Source organism: Sinohyriopsis cumingii, chromosome 15 (genome assembly GCF_028554795.1).
Source record: "Sinohyriopsis cumingii isolate HCF-2022 chromosome 15, ASM2855479v2, whole genome shotgun sequence".
Lineage (NCBI taxonomy): Eukaryota > Metazoa > Mollusca > Bivalvia > Unionida > Unionidae > Sinohyriopsis > Sinohyriopsis cumingii.
The window spans coordinates 101,997,408-102,018,238 of record NC_142975.1 but is presented as its reverse complement, the minus strand read 5'-3'; positions in this window follow the sequence as shown (position 1 = coordinate 102,018,238).

The following is a 20,831-nucleotide window of genomic DNA, read 5'->3' as shown; positions in this document are numbered from 1 at the left end:
ATGCATTGTTTTTTTTCTTAGGTAGTGTGGCAAAATAATGCCAACGCAAGAGCGTTGTTACCATTGCAGTGCAGACAGATTGGAGAGTGTAAACGTACAAACCCTTTGTTGCGTATTGTACCATTTCTTCTTGCCAGGTCAAATACTAAACGGCCACAGTACTGGTTCGCGTTTTGAAACTGACAAACATTTTTAATCTTACTCAAACATTTTGACAAGCACACTCATATGAATAGAGACAGAAGTGTCAAATATCGGTTGGCCCAATGAAGTCACTTGCAATGCTTAACACAATGTTTGGTTGTAAATTCAGAGCAAGTAGTGTAGCGACCAGCCGCAGAATAAAAAAAAAGCAAAAAACACGTCCGATCTTGTCACTGTGCGAAAAGGTACTGAAGTCAATTCGAAGCGAAAGCGGTAAGAAAATATGTATAGCCAATGAAATCGTTTATGATGAGTGATGAATTGTTTTTTCTTAGGTAGTGTGGCAAAATAATGTCAACGCAAGAGCGTTGTTACCATTGCAGTGCAGACAGATTGGAGTGTAAATGTACAATCCCTTTGTTGCGTATTGTACCATTTCTTCTTGCCACATGAAAATATTAAACGGCCACAGTACTGGTTCGAGTTTTGAAACTGACAAACATTTTTAATCTTACTCAAACATTTTGTCAAGCACACTCACATCAACAGAGACAGATGTGTTACAGTACCAGGTGTCAGTTTTTTGTTATTTTTTCCCTTCAAGCTAGTGATTTTGGGGTTTGTATGAAGTAAAGAAACTAAAAGTACAGTGAACCTCAAGGATGATAACCCAAGCTGTCTATCCATTGATGTATGTATTTACATCAGAAGAAATATGATCCTAAAACAAAAAGATATAAGGCAAGCATGATTAGAACGAACACAAAGACAGCAAATTGTAGTAACAAAGGTATGTTTTCCTTCACGTCCGCGTAACTTAAAGTTTCAATCCCCCTGCAAGACAAACTTGATACCTTTTGTAGAGCTTGAAATAAAAAACTGAACAAACTGAAACACTTTGCTATAGATACATGCATTTTCTTTTTTGCAACAGCAGACTAAACAACATAAATAAATTAAATCTTCTAGCAAAAAAGAAATACATCATAAAAATAGAATTAAAGATTAACGATGACTAACCAACAAAACCGAATTTAACAAAGGCAATGACATGTGTAGAAATGCCTCTCAGTTTGAGAAAGTATTTGGATGTCATATGCCATGTACCAACAACTTGAAAAAAAAATGTATAAACAGAGAGAAACCTTAATTCAAAATTTAATTTTGTTCCAAATTGTTTGTGTTGTTTAGGGAATATACCTAAGCACTAATAAAGGGTGGAACAGGGAAGATACACATAAAAGCTTTGATATTCCTGAAAAAAAATGAGGTGATATTCCTACAGTTCTTAACCAGCTATATATGCTGGGACGGGTCTGTTGGATATCCACAAATAAAGAAGTACAGATTCTGGTCACGTTGCAAGTGTGTGGGTGTTTTGGAAAATGGTAAAACTTGGATACACTATTTTGTCGTGACACTTATAAAGTGAAGAGTCTGTACAACTGTCAGAAGCCAAAGTCATATAACTTTTGTACGGTTTGTAAAGATTTCCACTTTAGAAAATGTGAAGTATCACAAGTTATTATCACAAACAGAAATGGAACATAGGGGCTTGACAGTTGTTGTTTAGACACCGCCGCTCAACTTCACAACTTACTTGCTCTGTCTCATATTTTGATCTTAAGGAAAGATCATCTTTGTGCAGTAACAGTGGTAACAGCAGCAGGAGACGCCGTCACTGCTGTCGATAAAGGGTAGTTCTTTTAAAAATGCGTTTAGTATATTTTTTAAAAATATCAGATGAAGAAACGTGTGTTAAAACAGGGTTGGTAGAATGTATTCAGCGACAAAGTAGAAGTGACTGAGAGAAGGAGACAACGTTGTCGAGTGGCGTAGTTTTCTGGAGTACGTACGTGTCCCAGCGACACAGTGCCGGCGTCTCTAGCTCTCTTGAAGACACCAACTGTCTGGGTTTTTTTCTTGCAACTTTTTTCTTTCGTGGTAGGGTTTGAATCGAAGGCTCATCAAGATGCATGAGGTGTTTAAGACGCACCGCTGTCGTTGGGCTCCTATATGCTTGGCTTTCACTTGCCCTTGTGAAATATACCAAGTCATTGTGACAACAAGAGGTAGAGAGGGTATATATGGAGAGAATGAACTTGGTTAAATCATTTCTGAATCAGCAATCGAGATGAAACGATCGCACGATTTCAGCGAGAGAGAAGAAGAACGTAAGAGGCAGCGAAGTGACGTATCGCCTCACACACGAAAAGAAGTGTTCGCTCAAAACGAAGACATGAGCAAACCTGAACCAACACCTTCCACGTCTGCGACCAGACATAGAGAGCCCACTCCAAACCAAAGTCCACCAGTTAACCCTGAAAAGTACTATCACATTCGAGAGACGGAAAAGCGGCCCTCTAGAAAATTTAGAACCACGACTTACACCTACACGGTGAAGTTTAAAGATTTCAAGTCCGACGTACCATTGGAGAAAGCAGAAGGGTTTATCACCGAGATGTGGGATTCTTTGCTCACCACACTAAAGCAACAATGTCAACCCAAAGAAGACGATTTCTTGACACTATCCATAGATCACGACAGCTTGAAATCCCCTGTTTGGATCGAGTTTAGCAGACCCGCAGAACTAACCCCTTCCAAAGTCATGGACAAGATTCAACACGTACAACAATCTAATGATCAGTTTGACATCACCGATGGTAAAGCCACACTGAAAATGGCCCACGTCTCTCCTCCTCAAGGGACTGGACGCAAAAAGGTCTTATTGGTGGACGACCTTCGCAACACCAAAACAAGTCTCGTCCGAATTAACAACCCTCAAGACCAGATGTGTTTAGCCCGTGCCATCGTGGTGGGACGAACCTATGCCAACAAGAACGACACGGTAGAATGGAAAAGAACCTGGAAAACTATTCAACGATCCGATCTAGCCAAACAACGAAATGAAGCAGAACTCCTGTTACAACAAGCCGGACTGTCCAAAGACACACCCTGTGGCATTCCTGAGATGCAAAAATTGCAAGATGCCCTAGCTCCACGATACACCTTGAAAGTGCACCCTCAAGAAGTGCGCGGACCTCTGTTGTTTCGAGGCCAAGACTTTAAGGACGGAAAATACATTCATGTCTATTATCACGATGAACATTTCGATACCATTACCGCCATCCCCGGATTCCTGGGATACAGATATTACTGTGAGAAATGTGACCGTGGTTATAATAATCGAGAGCAACACAAACATTGTGGATCGAAATGCCGAGGATGTTTGGCCTCTCCACCCTGTCTGAGCGAAGGGCAAAAACCATTGCATTGTCCTGCTTGTCTGCGCACGTTTTTCAGCCCTGCCTGTTACCAACAACATCTGAAGACGCAAGGTTCACAGCAGAAATGTGCTTGTCAACTCCTGAGATTGTGCCCTACGTGTGGACAAGGCATACGTACCAATAGTACCAAGGCACACGTATGTTCAGGAAAAAAGAAATGTCACATTTGTCATCACATCGTGGACTTGAAACACCAATGCTACGTGCAAAAATACCAACCCCAACCAGAGAAAGAGGATGGTCACAAGAAGAAAAGCAATTTCATCTTTTTCGATTTCGAATGCATGCAAGAGACTGGCATTCACATTCCTAATTTCTGCGTGGCTCATCGAGCGTGCGAGAAGTGCATTCAAGAACCTATCTTCAGTCATTGCCCTCACTGCAGCAAGATTCCTGGAGGACGTGAAAAAATCTTTCGGGGACCGAACACGCTAGCCGATTTCGCTCGATGGGTCTTAGACCCCATCGACAAGACGTGGAGCCAAGAGGACATCGAACGTTACGGAGATTGTCATCGTCATGCCACGGTGATGGCTCACAATTTCTCCGGATACGATGGACAGTTTCTTCTCAGATACTATACGGAACATGGCACCGAACGTCCTAAAGTGACTTTGAACGGAGCCAAAATCATTTTCATGCAAGTGGGACAAGTACAGTTTAAAGATTCGATGAGCTATTTGGCCATGCCTTTGAGTCGAATGCCTAAAACGTTTGGAATGACAGAAATGGCTAAAGGGTACTTTCCACACTTTTTCAATACGGAAGCCAATCAACACGCCGTTCTACCCCATTTACCTGAGGCTCACTATTACGACCCCGACAACATGCGTACCGAACAACGAGAAGCTTTCTACGCTTGGTACCAGGCTCACGCCTCGGACCCTTTCGACTTTCAGGAAGAAATGCTAAAGTATTGTCGTTCCGACGTGGACATTTTACGGCGTTGCTGTGGAAAATTTCGAGAACTGTTCATGGAAAACGGAGGGGTCGATCCTTTGAAAGAAGCTTGCACCATTGCCAAAGCGTGTTCCTTAGTGTATCGACAACGATTCATGCCTGAAAACACCGTGGCTGTCATCAGCCCTCAAACGACCAACTTTGTCAAACGTCAATACTCGGTCAAAGCCCTACGTTGGTTACATTACTTGTGCGACAAGGAAAACAAATGGATTCAGCATGCCCGCAACGGAGGGGGTGAAAAGACCATCGGAACATATTCGGTAGATGGCTGGGACTTAGAAAACCCCAAGATCGTGTACGAGTTTAACGGTTGCTTATTTCACGGATGTCCCGTCTGTTACCCTGATCGTAGCACTAAAAATCAGTTTTTACAACGAACCATGGAAGACTTGTACCAGGACACTTGTCAGCGACGCCTAAAGTTGGAACAGGAAGGATACCAAGTGGTGGAAATGTGGGAACACGAGTACGATCACCGTATGAAAACCGATCCCGAGTTTAAACGCCTCGTGGAAAGTTACCAGTTCATGGACCCGCTGAACCCGAGGGATAGTTTGTACGGAGGAAGGACCAATGCCACCTGTTTGCTGTACCAAGCCGACGAAGAGAAAGGAGAAGAAATCAAATACTTGGACGTGTGTTCGCTGTATCCCTACGTGTGCAAATATTGTCGCTTTCCTGTAGGGCACCCGCAATTGTTAACGGAACACATCGACCTGAAAAACATTCGACAATACGAAGGCTTGATCAAGTGTAAAGTTTTGCCTCCCACGAACCTATACCATCCCGTCTTACCTCACCATTGTCAAGGCAAACTGATGTTTCCATTGTGCCGTACTTGTGCCGAAACGTGCAACCAAGACCAACCTTGTCAGCACACCCAGGAAGAACGTGCCTTGACGGGAACCTGGGTCAGCGTAGAATTGTTCAAAGCTCTGGACATGGGATACCAACTGTTAGAAGTGTACGAAATTTGCCACTTTCCCAAGACACAACAATACCACAAGGGTGATCCCAGTCAGAAAGGCATTTTCGCTGACTACGTGGATGCCTTTTTGAAACTGAAACAAGAAGCCAGCGGCTATCCTTCCTGGTGTCACACTCCCGAAGACCAAATACAATTCAAAGAGAAATACTATGAACAAGAAGGCATCTCTTTAGACCACATCGAGAAAAACGAAGGCAGGCGATCGTTTGCCAAAGTGATGTTAAATTGCTTGTGGGGTAAAATGGCACAACGACCGTGTTTACCCAAGACGGAATATTTGACAGAACCTTCCCGCTACTTCCAGATGATTCACGACAAAACCAAATACATGAAACACGTGGACGTCGTTCGAGAGAATTTGATCTTGGTCAGTTACGAAGAAGATCTGGACTTTGTACAAGACGACCCTTTTGGAAATGTCATCATTGCGGCTTACGTGACAGCTCATGCTCGCTTAAAATTGTACGAAGCTTTAGAACTGTTAGGGGAACGCGTCCTGTACTTTGACACGGACAGTTGCATCTACATCGATCGACCGGGTCAGCAACACCCTAACATCGAAGAAAACCGTTTAGGAGCCTGGACAGACGAACATCCCGACGACAAGATTCTAAGTTTCGCGAGTGGAGGTCCTAAAAATTACGGCTACCAATACCGGGACAAACAAGGAGAAGTGCACACGGAGTGCAAAGTGAAAGGACTGACTCTGAATTATCGTGCCAGTCGAGTGGTCAACTTTGGGGTATTGAAAGAAGCCTTGCAATCGGGAGAGGATGGAAACTTTAAAGTGACCACTCACCAACCGAACAAGATTGTACGTTTACCCACTCACCACATCGTCAGTCGACCCCTGGAAAAAATCTATCAAATCGTGTACCAGAAGCGAGTGAGACTTCCCAATCACTTTACGTTGCCGTACGGTCACATCGATATTGGTCAGCATATAAAAAGGGACAACGTCCAAGACCAACAGTTCATTGTCACTGCCAAGACCAATCGACAAAAATGAATCCTTTCAAACAGCAAGTATAGAGCGTAAGACTCAAGTCCAACGAGAAACTCGGGTGTGATTCTATGCCTCACGATCACATCACCAATGCAATACCACATCTTAGTTGTTATGTACTAATGCCATGACAAACTACGTGCAACCAGTGAAACTTCCAGACCACAAAACTTTACCTTATGGACATGCTGATATCACCCAGTATAAAAAGGGACGACTTCCAAGAACGACACTTCATTGCGAGGACAAGCGACGAGAAAGATGAATAACTCTACGCAGAAGAAAAAAGAGAAGGAACAAACATCATTGACCTCTTTCACCACCATACCGTCACAGCAAAGTGCGTTCAAGAAGGGAAAGGATTCAATAGACCTAAAGGAGTATTTTAGCATCCAAATGACCCAGACAGCGACCTCAAGAAAATTTAGAACGACAACTTACACCTACACGATGAAATTTAAAGACTTCGCGTCTGACGTTCCAGCCGAGGAAGTATCAGGTTTCATTACGGATCTACTTGACTCACTGTTAGAGGAATTCAAATGTCATTGCCAAGTCAAAGATGAAGGTCGTTTGAGCCTATCTATGTATCACGACAGTTTGAACTCGCCTGTATGTCTCGGATTTAGCACACCTGCAGAAATAACTTCTTCCAAACTTTTGAGGGCTATTGAAGACGTGCGGTCGGTGAGAGAAAAATTTGACATCACCGATGGAAAAAGTGACTATTCATATGGCATATGTTGCACCTCCATGGGAAGAAGACGATCACTGCTCTTGATCTGCTTACCGATAAGTGTACCTAGCACGATGGACGTAACAGCAGATTTACGACTGACAGGGAATACGAGATCGGAAACATCTATGCTGGGACACAAGTGGTAGCTGACCAGATATTAAACAACGTGTGTAACGGATAGAGAGACAAACACGAACTTTCTCTTATTTGATTGTTTGTTACTTGTTTTGTTTTGACTTTTTCTTATAAACGAACATTTAATGTAAATTCGTTGCATATGAAGTGATTTTAGAAAGGAGTGAACGTTAATTTTAAACATTAGTTTACTAGAGTCAATAACTAAACAACTCGTAAATATGTTTCTTTTATGTTCAAATGTTTATGTATTTAATGGATAGTTCTTAGACCAAAGCACAGGCCAGAGAGCCCATGTATATATGTACTTGAATAAATGTTTTGAACCCATACAACAGACTTTTCTTTATCGAGTCTCTATTCTATCTGTGAGTCTTTCTTTAGAATATTTCTGTCCTCTTTTCTGTGTGTTTCAATGTGTATTTGTTTGTTTCTGCATGTCTATGTTTGTCCCTATCAACCCTTTGTCCCTACAAATACATTTCACCCTATAAAAGGTTTTGACCCTATAAACCTATGACGTCACCAATGTTTCATTCCCACTGATCCCCAGGTGACATTCCCATGTTCAATTTCCATGTTCAATTCCCCTTGTCACTAGAGTGACCCAGGTTTTTTCTCCATGTTAAATTTCCCTTGTCGCTAGAGTGGCCCAAGGGGTTTTGTAATGCTAATTCCCATTGTCGCTAGGGTGGCCCCATATACTACTAACATGCGGCCCGTGGACCAGAATCCTACCCTACAAAGATTTATATCTACCCCGCCATCCTTTCATAATTTTCAGCAACGGCTCTTTGAGTAAGAAATCATTATAATTTGGCTCCTCGGGTGAAAAGGATGTACACCACTGCTTTGCACGATATCTTTTATGCTGACTCCGTACCAGCTGTTTCCTTTGAACAATACGTTGCAACCATAAAATCACGCTCTTTTTGTACAAAATTGATGTATGATTTGAAAATTGCTAGTAACATTCAAAACAGTAGCTGGTTGCTCGTTTTAGTCTCGGACGAGAAGTTTGTCTGGAGAGTGCAGTTAGCTGTACATTTGGATAAAAGTCCAAATCACGTGACCTGAATAAAAATATTTTGACCCAAAGTTGAAGCTGAGGGGTCGGTGTTGGATGCAAGACCGTAATAAAATCACAATCATATACAAACGTAGTTCGTTTGAACTTAAAATTTGTTATAAAAATTCCTGATGAAAATTATAATTACTGGTATTGAGTTTCTCTATTAATGCCGGAACAGTTTACCTGGCGACGGCAATCAATACATCTGCACAATGATGTAAATGTGTCAGCAGGGCGTAGCTGTAAACATTGACCGTCGTTACTCTTGTCTGAATCGATTTGTTACCGTCGTTGCTTCCGTATAATACGCGTAAACAAATAAACAAACAAAAAATTTAGATACATTTATGCCGTTACATAATGCACATTTACAACACGTTTCCGACACAGAGGACAACATAGATAGAAATGCTTTTAGTTAATGATGATGTATAACACGTGTACAACATAGAACAATATAGATACCTATATCCCGTTACATATGCTGATCTATAACACGTGTCCAACATAAAACAATATAGATACCAATATCCCGTTACATAATGCTTATGTATAACACGTGTCCAACATAGAACAATATAGATACATATATCCCGTTACATAATGCTCACTTATAACACGCGTCCAACAGATGACAAGATAGATATATCTATGATATTGCATAATGTAATTTGGAGATAGTAATTACAGTCGTTTGTTTATCTTTTACCATTTTTTTCATGCTTTATTATTTCTTTATTTTCATTTTTAATTAATAAAAATATAAAGGTAAATATTTGATCTTGATAGAAAATATGGTTTGGACGGGTTGCTGTAACAAAGTCAATCCTCATATTGGTATTGTTTTCCAATGTAAAAGCTTACTTGCAGGGTTATCAACGATCACTTATCTCCGTTATCTACTGTATTTAGAACTACAGTTCTGGTGATCGATATTTTGAAATCATGTTTTGTTACATTTTGTTTCTTCAAGATATTTATCCAGCATATGGCGTGGCTGTGCAAGCAATACATTATGAATTCTAGATCGATAACACTGACTCAGTGTCCTTGACCAGAAAACAGTAGGGAAATCTATACTTATACAACATGTCAATTTATCTTTATTTTATTACTTTCAATATTCACCAGGCTTTTGTTTACACTGTCTTATATTTATTTATTTAATGTATTAATAACAAATGGTATTAAAAGACTAATTATTACCTTGATTATTTATCTGTATAAATGTAGCCGATTTAACGTGAAAATACTTGTTTTTATCAAGCTTTTCTTTCCAAAGCCTTAATGTTCAATGTCTTTAGGTTTATTCCTTACTAAGAATAACGTCCGGTATGTTTCCGGTTCTCTTCCTTACAAAGCGCACTGTTCAATGTTTTGTATATACGTCTATTTCTTACTCAGCCATTTGTTCAGTATATCAACAGGGATTTTCCTTACTATGTATAGTGTTCATTTGACTTTTACTAATGTTCCTTACTATGTATAGTGTTCAAATGACCTTTACTTACGTTCCTAACTATGTTTAATGTTCAATATACCTTTATATATGGTCCTTACTATGTTTAGTGTTCAATTGACCTTTATTTATGTTCCTTACTGTGTTTAGTGTTCAACTGACCTTTATTTATGTTCCTTACTATGTATAGTGCTCATCTGACCTTTATTTATGTTCCTTACTATGTTTAGTGTTCAACTGACCTTTATTTATCTTCCTTACTATGTTTAGTGTTCAGCTGACCTTTATTTATGTTCCTTACCATATAGAGTTTATTTAACCTTTACTTATGTTCCTTACTATGTTTAGTGTTCAATTGACCTTTATTTATGTTCCTTACTATGTTTAGTGTTCAATTGACCTTTATCTATGTTCCTTACTATGTTTAGTGTTCAATTGACCTTTACTTATGTTCCTTACCATATAGAGTTTAATTGACCTTTACTTATGTTCCTTACTATGTATAGTGCTCAACTAACCTTTATTTATGTTCCTTACTATGTTTAGTGTTCAATTGATCTTTATTTATGTTCCTTACTATGTTTAGTGTTCAATTGACCTTTATTTATGTTCCTTACCAAATAGAGTTTAATTGACGTTTACTTATATTCCTTACTATGTATAGTGCTCAATTGACCATTACTTATATTCCTTACCATGTACAGTGTTCAATTGACCTTTATTTATGTTCCTTACTAAGTATAGTGTTCAATTGACCTTTACTTATGTTACTTACTATGTATAGTGTTCAACTGACCTTTACTTGTGTTCCTTTCTATGTATAGTGCACAATTGACCATTACTTATATTCCTTACTATGTTTAGTGTTTAATTGACCTTTACTTATGTTACTTACTATGTATTTTGATCAACTGACCGTTGCTTATGTTCCTTACTATGTATAATGTTTAATCCACCTTTACTTATGTTCCTTACTATCTTTAGTGTTCAATTGACCTTTATTTATATCCCTTACTATGCATAGTGTTCAAGTGACCATTTTATGTCCCTTACTATGTATAGTGTTCAATTGACTTGTACTTATGTTCCTTACTATGTTTAGTGTTCAGTTGACTTTTATTTATGCCTCTTACTATGTTTAGTGTTCAATTGACCTTTACTTATGTTACTTACTATGTTTAGTGTTCAATTGACCTTTACTTATGTTACTTACTATGTTTAGTGTTCAATTGACCTTTACTTATGTTACTTACTATTTATAGTGTTCAACTGACCATTACTTATGGTCCTTACCATGTATAGTGTTCAACTGACCGTTGCTTATGTTCCTTACTATGTTTAGTGTTTAATTGACCTTTACTTACGTTCCTTACTATGTTTAGTGTTCAAATGACCTTTACTTATGTTCCTTACTATGTTTAGTGTTCAGTTGACCTTTGCTTATGTTCCTTACTATGTTTAATGTTCAGTTGACCTTTACTTATGTTCCTTACTATGTATAGTGTTCAACTGACCTTTACTTATGTTCCTTACTATGTATAGTGTACAAATGACCTTTACCTACGTTCCTTACTATGTTTAGTTTTCAACTGACGTTTACTTATGTTCCTTACTATGCTTAGTGTTCAACTGACCTTTACCTACGTTCCTTACTATGTTTAGTGTTCAACTGACCTTTACTTATGTTTCTTACTATGTTTAGTGTTCAACTGACCTTTACCTACGTTTCTTACTATTTATAGTGTTCAGTTGACTTTTACTTATGTTCCTTACTATGTTTAGTGTTTTATTGACTATTGCTTATGTTACTTACTATGTATAGTGTTCAACTGACCGTTGTTTATTTTCCTTACTATGTATAGTGTTTAATCGACCTTTACTTACGTCCCTTACTATGTTTAGTGTTCAAGTGACCTTTATTTATGTCCCTTACTATGTATAGTGTTCAAGTGAACTTTTTATGTCCCTTACTATGTATAGTGTTTAATTGACCTTTACTTACGTTCCTTACTATGTTTAGTGTTCAAATGACCGTTACCTACGTTCCTTACTATGTTTAGTGTTCAACTGACGTTTACTTATGTTCCTTACTATGTTTAGTGTTCAACTGACCTTTACCTACGTTCTTTACTATGTTTAGTGTTCAACTGACCCTTACTTATGTTTCTTACTATGTTTAGTGTTCAATTGACCTGTACTTATGTTCCTTACTATGTTTAGTGTTCAATTGACTTTTATGTATGTCCCTTACTATGTTTAGTGTTTAATTGACCTTTACTTATGTAACTTACTATGTATAGTGCTCAACTGACCGTTGCTTATGTTCCTTACTATGTTTAGTGTTCAATTGACCTTTACTTAAGTTCCTTACTATGTTTAGTGTTCAATTGACATTTACTTATGTTCCTTACTATATTTAGTGTTCAAATAATCTTTGCTTATGTTCCTTACTATGTATAATGTTTAATTGACCTTTGCTTATGTTCCTTACTATGTTTAGTGTTCAAGTGACCTTTGTTTATGTCCCTTACTATGTATAGTGTTCAACTGACCGTTGCTTATGTTCCTTACTATGTATAGTGTTTAATCGACCTTTACTTACGTTCCTTACTATGTTTTGTGTTCAAGTGACCTTTATTTATGTCCCTTACTATGTATAGTGTTCAAGTGACCTTTTTATGTCCCTTACTATGTATAGTGTTCAATTGACCTTTATTTATGTCCCTTACTATGTATAGTGTTCAACTGACCGTTGCTTATGTTCCTTACTATGTATAGTGTTTAATTGACCTTTACTTACGTTCCTTACTATGTTTAGTGTTCATTTTACCTTTACTTATTTTCCTTGCCATGTATATTGTTCAGCTGACCTTCGCTTATGTTCCTTACTACTTTTAGTGTTCAGTTGACCTTTACTTAAGTTCCTTACTATGTTTAGTGTTCACTTGACCTTTACTTATGTTCCTTACTATGTTTAGTGTTCAATTGACCTTTACTTATGTTCATTACTATGCTTAGTGTTCAGTTGACCTTTACTTAAGTTCCTTACTATGCTTAGTGTTCAATTGACCTTTACTTATGTTCCTTACTTTGTTTAATTTTCAATTGATCTTTTCTTATCTCCCTTACAATATTTAGTGTTCAATTGACCTTTACTTTTGTTCCTTGCTTTGCATAGTGTCCAATATGACTGAAGGCCTTTTCTTAACTAAGTATAGTAATCCATATTTTTAGGTTTCTTCCTTACTATGTCTAGTGTTCAGTGGATGTATGTATGTATGCACGTATGCATGTATGTATGTATGTATGCATGTATGTATGTATGTATGTATGTATGTATGCATGCATGCATGCATGTATGTGTGTATTATGTTATTAAGGGAACATAATGTTCAGAACGTCTCTAGAAATCTGCCATACTCAGCTGCGTGTTCATTATGTCTTCAGGTCTGTTCCTTGCTAAGGGTAGTGTTTAGCTTGTCTTTTACTAAGCCTAGTCTTTCCATTGGACTAGATCTGTTCCTTGCTAAGGGTAGTGTTTAGCCTGTCTTTTACTAAGCCAAGTGTTTCCACTGGTCTAGATCTGTTCCTTGTGGTGTTTAGCTTGTCTTTTACTAAGCCTAGTGTTTCCACTTGTCTAGATCTATTCCTTGCTAAGGGCAGTGATTAGCATATCTTTTACTAAGCCAAGTGTTTCCACTGGTCTAGATATATTCCTTGCTAAGGGTAGTGTTTAGCATATCTTTTACTAAGGCAAGTGTTTCCACTGGTCTAGATCTATTCCCTACTAAGGGTAGTGTTTAGCATATCTTTTACTAAGCCAAGTGTTTCCACTGGTCTAGATCTATTCCTTGCTAAGGGTAGTGTTTATCATATCTTTTACTAAGCCAAGTGTTTCCACTGGTTTAGATCTATTCCTTGCTAAGGGTAGTGTTTAGCCTATCTTTTACTAAGCCAAGTGTTTCCACTGGTCTAGATCTATTCCTTTCTAAGGGTAGTGTTTAGCCTATCTTTTACTAAGCCAAGTGTTTCCACTGGTCTAGATCTGTTCCTTGTGGTGTTTAGCTTGTCTTTTACTAAGCCTAGTGTTTCCACTTGTCTATATCTATTCCTTGCTAAGGGCAGTGATTAGCATGTCTTTTACTAAGCCAAGTGTTTCCACTGGTTTAGATCTATTCCTTGCTAAGGGTAGTGTTTAGCATACCTTTTACTAAGCCAAGTGTTTCCACTGGTCTAGATCTATTCCTTGCTAAGGGTAGTGTTTATCCTATCTTTTACTAGGCCAAGTGTTTCCACTGGTCTAGATCTATTCCTTGCTAAGGGTAGTGATTAGCATGTTTTGTTTACTAAGCCAAGTGTTTCCACTGGTCTAGACCTATTCCTTGCTAAGGGTAGTGATTAGCATGTTTTTTTTTACTAAGCCAAGTGTTTCCACTGGTCTAGATCTATTCCTTGCTAAGGGTAGTGATTAGCATGTTTTTTTTACTAAGCCAAGTGTTTCCACTGGTCTAGACCTATTCCTTGCTAAGGGTAGTGATTAGCATGTTTTGTTTACTAAGCCAAGTGTTTCCACTGGTCTAGATCTATTCCTTGCTAAGGGTAGTGATTAGCATGTTTTTTTTTTACTAAGCCAAGTGTTTCCACTGGTCTAGATCTATTCCTTGTTAAGGGTAGTGTTTAGCTTGTCGTTACTAAGCCAAGTGTTTCCACTGGTCTAGACCTATTCCTTGCTAAGGGTAGTCATTAGCATGTTTTTTTACTAAGCCAAGTGTTTCCACTGGTCTAGATCTATTCGTTGCTAAGGGTAGTGATTAGCATGTTTGTTTTTTTTACTAAGCCAAGTGTTTCCACTGGTCTAGACCTATTCCTTGCTAAGGGTAGTCATTAGCATGTTTTTTTACTAAGTCTAGTGTTTCCACTGGTCTAGACCTATTCCTTGCTAAGGGTAGTGATTAGCATGTTTTTTTTTTTTACTAAGCCAAGTGTTTCCACTGGTCTAGATCTATTCCTTGCTAAGGGTGGTGTTTAGCTTGTCGTTACTAAGCCTAATGTTCAACTGGTTATTGGGCCTATTCCTTAATAAGATCCTATGTGTAAACGTGAACATGATCGCCTCCATTTTGTAAATTGCAAGTATGCTTGGCTACATTAACTTTTTATTTTAAATTAAAAAAACCCAAAGACTAACCATGTCATACACAGAGACACGATGACTTTAGCTCGAATTTGTCTGTCTGTCTGTCTGTCTTTTGTTTTACAAATACATACAAATTCGCTCACTTGCCCTTGCTAAGTTCTTCTATTTATTTAATTTCAAAATGGTTTTGTCTAGTTTGACCAACTAAACTATCAATTTACCAAGAATAATCGATCCATTTCCTTCTTGGTATAAAGTATATTAATGACCCTTGGTCAGCGAAGATGGACCAATTAGTGTCCACGTTATGCAAACAAATTGTGGATTATTTTACAACTATACCGACGTCGACTTAAGACCAGATCGCTCTTCATTTCGAACAGTTCCATTTGAAAACATCTTTTATTCTGATCACGATGCGCAGGACGAGGATAGCCTACAACATTTGTGATGATAGCTTATCTTCGCCGCAACTAGATAATTGATATACAAGTCGTGGCACGAGCCTAGGTATTGAACAATTTAACATAAACTATGTTCATGGACTTTCAGCTTACATGCGGCGTGCAGATGATTACTGTGTCCGAACAAGACACAGAGTCCGGAAGGGGGTTGGTTATGTGTTCTTTTATTTTCACTGAAAGAATTAAAGTCGGCAAAACCAGGAATGAAATGAATTTGACTTATATGAATAATTCTATATTTTATATTGAAGATATATTGTTAACTTTTATTATTTAGCAACTATGATGAGAGAGAGAGAGAGACGGGGTGGGGTGGGGGTGGGGGGTTAGCTAGAAATCCAAGTTTGATGCAAGTAAACATATTTAAATTGTTAACCAGCATCTCTCTCACGTTAGTATGGTAACTATAGCTATTATCTACTGCCGATGTTTACGTAGCTGTCATACTTTGATGTAGTATCATCAGTCAGTACCAGATGAATACATTTCGATATCAGTTGGGGTGACACAAATAAATAACATAAATGTGTTTGGACCAGGAAGAACACGTGATACGAATATCAGGTGTTACCCAAGCACCTGTCGGAAATATACGATTGATATATAACAACTCCATGCAATGACCAGTCCCCTTGAATGTTAAGATATATAGAATATGCCCTGTAATCCTATACTATGGAAGCAGTCTTGATGGAGGAAGTAGTGTGTATGATAATGAAGGAGCTTTTTTCTTTGGACTGAGATGTCAACTCCACGTGATTTTAATACTGAGTTACTAGATATTTTTCCGTATGATTTTAGCATTAGTTATGGTACCTTACAGAACTAGACGCAACTTAAGTTTGTGAAGGGGAGTCATCCAGGGTCCATTGGGGACATAATTACATATAAAGCCGCCATAAATTACAGAGAGAGAGAGAGAGAGAGAGAGAAGGGTCTCATTGTCTGGGGTTTTAAGCCGAGGGTGCTGACGGCAAAGTCAAAGTTGGTATCTTACTGTGTTGTTTTTTTAAAAGTACTTACTACCTCAAATGGTTTCTACCACATAACAATGTTTCAAAACAGGATGCGTTCAGTTTATACAAACGGTAATGTCATCTAGGAAATAGCGACGCAATAATTGGATCAGAAATTTAACTTCCAAATAATTTATTATCTTTTTAATGAGCTTTTGAAAGGTTTTGATAGCATTATGTCTGATTTCTTTCTACACGACCTTGTTTACTTTTACCAACAGTCTTTGATAGGCTAACACCTGGATAATTAATTTGATCATGCCAGATTATATTACATCTATATTTGACTTATTTCTACACGATCTTGACTATCTCATCCAACAGTCGATAACCTACGTGATCTTTGTTATCACTACTAATAGTCTTTGATAGAGTACACGATTTTGGTTTTATCTCTATTAATAGTCTTTGATAGAGTGCACGACTTTGGTTTTATCTCTACTAGCAGTCTTCGATAGAGTACACGATTTTGGTTTTATCTCTACTAGCAGTCTTCGATAGAGTACACGACTTTGGTTTTATCTCTACTAGCAGTCTTCGATAGAGTACACGATTTTGGTTTTATCTCTACTAGCAGTCTTCGATAGAGTACACGACTTTGGTTTTAGCTCTACTAGCAGTCGTCGATAAAGTACACGACTTTGGTTTTATCTCTACTAGCAGTCTTCGATAGAGTACACGACTGTGGTTTTATCTCTACTAGCAGTCTTCGATAGAGTACACGATTTTGGTTTTATCTCTACTAGCAGTCTTCGATAGAGTACACGACTTTGGTTTTATCTCTACTTAGCAGTCTTCGATAGAGTACACGACTTTGGTTTAATCTCTACTAGCAGTCTTCGATAGAGTACACGACTTTGGTTTAATCTCTACTAGCAGTCTTCGATAGAGTACACGACTTTGGTTTTATCTCTACTTAGCAGTCTTCGATAGAGTACACGACTTTGGTTTTATCTCTACTAGCAGTCTTCGATAGAGTACACGACTTTGGTTTTATCTCTACTAGCAGTCTTCGATAGAGTACACGATTTTGGTTTTATCTCTACTAGCAGTCTTCGATAGAGTACACGACTTTGGTTTTATCTCTACTAGCAGTCTTCGATAGAGTACACGATTTTGGTTTTATCTCTACTAGCAGTCTTCGATAGAGTACACGATTTTGGTTTTATCTCTACTAGCAGTCTTCGATAGAGTACACGACTTTGGTTTTATCTCTACTTAGCAGTCTTCGATAGAGTACACGACTTTGGTTTTATCTCTACTAGCAGTCTTCGATAGAGTACACGACTTTGGTTTTATCTCTACTAGCAGTCTTCGATAGAGTACACGACTTTGGTTTTATCTCTACTAGCAGTCTTCGATAGAGTACACGACTTTGGTTTTATCTCTACTAGCAGTCTTCGATAGAGTACACGACTTTGGTTTTATCTCTACTAGCAGTCTTCGATAAAGTACACGACTTTGGTTTTATCTCTACTAGCAGTCTTCGATAGAGTACACGACTTTGGTTTTATCTCTACTAGCAGTCTTCGATAGAGTACACGACTTTGGTTTTATCTCTACTAGCAGTCTTCGATAGAGTACACGACTTTGGTTTTATCTCTACTAGCAGTCTTCGATAAAGTACACGACTTTGGTTTTATCTCTACTAGCAGTCTTCGATAGAGTACACGACTTTGGTTTTATCTCTACTAGCAGTCTTCGATAGAGTACACGACTTTGGTTTCATCTCTACTAGCAGTCTTCGATAGAGTACACGACTTTGGTTTTATCTCTACTAGCAGTCTTCGATAAAGTACACGATTTTGGTTTTATCTCTACTAGCAGTCTTCGATAGAGTACACGACTGTGGTTTTATCTCTACTAGCAGTCTTCGATAGAGTACACGATTTTGGTTTTATCTCTACTAATAGTCTTTGATAGAGGGCACGATTTTGGTTTTATCTCTACTAGCAGTCTTTGATAGAGTGCACGATTTTGGTTTTATCTCTACTAGCAGTCTTCGATAGAGTGCACGATTTTGGTTTTATCTCTACTAGCAGTCTTCGATAGAGTGCACGATTTTGGTTTTATCTCTACTAGCAGTCTTTGATAGAGTACACGATTTTGGTTTTATCTCTACTAATAGTCTTTGATAGAGTGCACGATTTTGGTTTTATCTCTACTAGCAGTCTTAGATAGAGTACACGACTGTGGTTTTATCTCTACTAGCAGTCTTCGATAGAGTACACGATTTTGGTTTTATCTCTACTAATAGTCTTTGATAGAGTACACGATTTTGGTTTTATCTCTACTAGCAGTCTTCGATAGAGTACACGATTTTGGTTTTATTTCTACTAATAGTCTTTGATAGAGTGCACGACTTTGGTTTTATCTCTACTAGCAGTCTTCGATAGAGTACACGATTTTGGTTTTATCTCTACTAGCAGTCTTCGATAGAGTACACGATTTTGGTTTTATCTCTACTAATAGTCTTTGATAGAGTGCACGATTTTGGTTTTATCTCTACTAGCAGTCTTTGATAGAGTACACGACTTTGGTTTTATCTCTACTAGCAGTCTTCGATAAAGTACACGATTTTGGTTTTATCTCGTCCAACAGTCCTTGATAGCAGAGCACCAGGCGGATTAATTTGAATATACCAAATTACATTACTTCTGCGAAAACATGGCATGCAATGTCATTTAAACCTTATTACTGCATTATATTGCGTGAAATACTAGTACTGCGATTGCCGTGAACCTTGCCTCACGGTTACTGTACTCCTATGTATAAGTCTTACTACAAGACATTATACATTTTGTTTTCAAAAGGCTTAAATCAGTTTTGTAAGATTATATTTACCATTTCAAGACTTTAATGTCTGGTCATGAAAAAGATTATTTAAAACCTTTAAATAAGATGTTATATTATTTCTATAAACTTTGGAACATAACTTGAAACTCTAAGCCGTGTCATTGTAAATATAAAACAATTATGCAAATAGCGGTGAAACCAACAGGTAATGTTTCTATTATTTATGTAATGTAAGCAATGTTATTTTGTTTTCTTCAGATAATAGTTACTATTGTTGGTCACACGTTTAGGGGAGTCGATTATCAGATACAAAAATAATATATATATGTCTTCAGTCGACAAAACATACTGAAGTCGTACACTATGGAACCTATATTGATACATGCATTATCACGGCAGATCGTTTCTTTTTCGTATCCAAACACTTTATTTGTAACATAGTAGCTGCCATATCTTTCCTCATATATGACATGTTTTTCCATCTATTTATTCATTATTAGAACGTCATCTTTTATGTTGTTTCCTGGTGATGCTATTCGGTTCAAGTATTTCGACAAGAAAGTCAAAATGATTACGAGAATCTCCATTAACAGTAAACACCTCGTATAGTTTGGCTTTTATAATACCAAGCCTACATGATCCTGGTTTATCTTTTTTTTTTAAATATATATAATGTTAATCTGGTGAGAGAGAAATTGCCCCTCCCCAACCCACCAAAAGTAAACGAGAATCTAGTGTGTATTATTGATGCTAACCAATATGTTTGAGCGAAAAAGTGTCTTCTGGGACTATGACGCATAAGATGGACAATTATATATTTCTGTGACCGTGTGAAGAATAAGACGAACAAGTGTCTGTGTTACCGTGAGACGAATAAGGCGAACAGGTGTTTCTTTCTGCGACTGTGTGAAGAATAAGACGAACAAGTGTTTCTCTCTATGACTGTGTAAAGAATAAGACGAACAAGTGTCTCCGTGACTGTGTGAAGAATAAGACGATCCAGTGTCTTTCCGTGACTGTGTGAAGATATAAGATGAACACGTGTCCTTTCTTGTCTCTGTAAATATATACCACGAACAAGTCTTTCTGTGGCTGTGAAGAATAAGACAAACAAGTGTCTTTCTGTGACTTTTTTATTACCAATAAATATAATTACAAACATATTAGTCAGGCAAACATATACATTCAAGTGACTTCCCACAGCACCTTAAGACAATACATATTTTTGTTTGATAAGCCAAGGGACTTGTATACATTCAATTTACTACACAGAATAACACATTAAAATAACTAATTAGGTTTTATGTTCCCATCTTGGACATTTATACATTACATTTTGATCACATGACTTTAATTCAACATACTAGAAACTATATTTGCAATTATTTCTAATTGCTATGAGTACTTTCATTATTGTTACTATTAGGTCAAGTTTTGGAAATAAGTAAAAACTGAAATGCTTGTGCCAATGGCAACCGATTCAACGTTTATACCTATTTTTAATTACATAAATGTAACCATGATATTTCTAACAGTTGTAATTAATTATAATGAACAGTTTCTGCTATTCTCTTTTGAAGTTGTGTGGCCAAAATATATGGAGAAAAGACCCATATGGGAACATC